The sequence below is a fragment of the Arvicanthis niloticus genome, chromosome 14 (genome assembly GCF_011762505.2).
Source record: "Arvicanthis niloticus isolate mArvNil1 chromosome 14, mArvNil1.pat.X, whole genome shotgun sequence".
In the NCBI taxonomy this organism is placed as follows: domain Eukaryota; kingdom Metazoa; phylum Chordata; class Mammalia; order Rodentia; family Muridae; genus Arvicanthis; species Arvicanthis niloticus.
The window spans coordinates 60,391,531-60,394,652 of NC_047671.1; the positions used below are offsets into that span (position 1 = coordinate 60,391,531).

Here is a 3,122-nt window from a genome sequence, read left to right on the forward strand (position 1 = left end):
CCTGCTAACCCATGTTCATATCCTAGGGGCTAGTGTACCCATAACTTCAGCAATGTGAAGGAGCCTCTTTCCTGAGTATTGCAGCTACCTAAGGGCAGGGTCATCTTCCTTCTCCAAGGACCAGCATTCTCTTGTTACCTAGGTGAAGAGTGGGGCAAATTCTGCACAGCTCTCAGATATTAACATGTCCCCAGGTGGCAGCCCAGACCAGGGACATCTGCCTAACCTTTAATAGTAATAGACCTCTAATGCTGTAGGCCCACAGATCTAGATGTGATCCCTGGTGGCAGCAAAGACCAGGACCCCACCATGATCCCAGAAGGCATCACAGGCTAATTACATCAGGCTGTTCCTCATTACTCTACAGACTCCATCCAGTTACACCCTTGTGTATTATGCCCACATTCTTTTGCTTCTCTTTCTCTTCCATTTCTTCACCAAGTACTTGTTCCTCTATGTGGTGCCCAGGAATCTGAGTGTTAAGGTTATCTCAGGAATGGTCTCAAGAGTGGTATCCCTCCTTGTATATTATGTTTCCAGAAAGGGGTCATCTATGGTATGGTTTGGCTCCCAAGGCCTGCATGTGGCCAGACTTGTGGTCATCGCAGGGTAGCTTTTCATCTGGGACCCATCCTTTGATCTGGTGTTTGTCTCAGACTTGCTCCTTAACCAGGGAGTCCAAGTGTTCCTTTGTGAGGCATCACCTGTCTTGTCCTGGGAGCTCATAAAGGCCTGCCTAACGCCAGATTGGTAATTATCTCAGGTTCACATTTTTTAGGAACTATTTGACTACTAACCATTCAAATGTTCTTAGGTCAGAACAGTGAACATATACATGGCTTCTGTCCTTTCTGCCAGCTACTAATCCACATGTGACACAGCAACATCTATAACACCTCTAGGTACAAGGAAGTTTTCATTTATTTAAAAGTTTTTTGTTTAGTAGGTTCCCTAAGAAAGAGTCAGCATGAGGCAACTATGTTATGTGAGCATTGCTTCGTGACAATAATCATAATAATGTACCCTAATGACTGAGTTTCTGTCTTGTTAAATATAAATTTTAATTTCCTCTTTCTATTTTAAGGATCTGAATTATATTAGTACAATTTACTTGTCACAAGCATCACCATGAAGAGAAATAGTGATCTAATTTTATTTTCTTTATAATGTTTATATTCATTTTTCACCGAATGAAACTATTACTTAAAACATAGTTTTTAGTTTCAATGTAATTATAGTTCACATTTGCTTAGATTTTCAAAGGGTTGATTTCTTCTTTAGAGGACAAAATAACGACTAGTCCATTTTACTGGGTCAGCATTATTACATGCATTTTAAATTTTCAGATATTTTTAATACAATATTTAAATACTTTCTCTTGTCTTGATTTGATTTTATTCCCATATTTTTTCTTTAAAATACCAAGCAAACAAAAACATGTGCGAGCATGCAAGCAGATGTGCAGATGCTAATGCACACACACAGACAGACCATTGAGTTAGTTTTGTGTTGCCCACCTACTCCTGAGCATTGGACCTGCCCTGATGTGTGGTTGAAGTGAAACTTCATTGAAGAAATTGGTATATTGTCTATTTTTCTTATGTGGAAAAGTTGTTCTGAGAGACAAAGAACATGAAGTTGGGTAGACATGGGTGTGGTGGTGGTAGTTGGGGGAACCAAGGAGGATTTGAAAGGAGGAGAAATGTGATTAAAATATATTTTAAGAAAAATGTGTATCCAACAAATACAAAATAAAATAAAGATATTTTAAAATTTTATCTCTTTTTATCCTTTTCCATTTTGGTGCATTTATTTTACTTGTATTTCTTTATATTTAAAATTTCTAAAAAGCATCATTTGTTATGTTTACTTCTACATTTACTGTGTATAAGTCAATTAAAAATTAACAACGGTTTTCATTTTGAATTTTGATTCCTTTAAACAATTGAGGTTCCTAATTCTGATCCAAGGTTTTGCCTTTTATCCATACCTTTTTTACTTATTTTAATAAGCACAATTGAGAGTTATGTAACATACAGAACTTACCTGTATGATGTTAAAACAAAATAATGTATCTAAGGCAACCCACTTCTAATAATTTATTAGAAGGTTTGTTTGGTATTCTAGTTGGGCAAATTCTGGTACATGACTGATTGACTTTGGGGTTTGAAGATGATGGTTAGCTAACACATGATGGCCAGTATCATGTAGAATAGGAAAACTGCTCACTTCATGGCCAGAAAACAAGAGAGGATAAGGATGGGTAAAGTCTAACTGTCCTTGGAAACACACCAAGTACCAAAGATATCACAACAGGTACACCAAACATAGTTCTAACTCTTGGGCCACCATGTTTTACACAAGCCTTTGCAAAACATGTAAGAACACATTTACAGAGCACATTGTTATTTCTGATGAAAGGAAGATATCAAACAGAGAATGTGCCATACAAACACAAAAGATATTAGTCAGAGTATAAAGCTTCACTTAGATTTAAGAACTTGTTGACTCATTACAAAGATTTCCAGTGTTAATCAGTTAGAAGGCATAATATCATAAAGTTGTTCTCTTTTTATCTAATCCATGTTTAATATAATTAATGTAAAATTTCCAGGAGGACTTAACAAAACTTTCCCAGATGACTATGTATATGTGGAATTAAAGGTAAATAATTACACAGAATGAATCACTGGAAAGAAGAAAGAAGACAGATGTGATCTTGGAATCATAGCACTATGGAAGGCAATGTCAGATTTAGAGGGACAGGGCTCTCAGGAAGAGAACTGTAAGGCTGTCACAAAGATAGCTATGTCAACTGGCATCATCTGAATACAGTTTCCAGAAGGAAAGGCCTCAAGGATAATTGGCATAGTCATTTCATTTCAGCTAATCTTGGTCACGCTTGCTGTAAATACATTTTAAAATTTTGACAAATGATTGAGAAAGATTAAATACAATTAATAGAAAACAAAGATAATTTTTTTAAAAAGTATACACAATTGTGTACTGATGTTTGAAGAATTGACACCCAGGAAATGCAGTCACATCATGTGTTCATGCACAATACTTGCGAGTGTTAGTAAGATAGTGCTTTGAATGGTAAATCCATGTCACAGAGTAGA

The 3,122-nt window shown here is 36.2% G+C and overlaps 1 non-coding gene across 1 annotated transcript; it reads right to left on the minus strand.

The window, feature by feature from the left end:
• Nucleotides 1-780: 780 nt before the first annotated feature.
• Nucleotides 781-909, minus strand: LOC117720249 (small nucleolar RNA SNORA17). Its single transcript, XR_004608276.1, has one exon. It is a non-coding gene; the product is annotated as a small nucleolar RNA SNORA17 (small nucleolar RNA).
• Nucleotides 910-3,122: the final 2,213 nt, after the last annotated feature.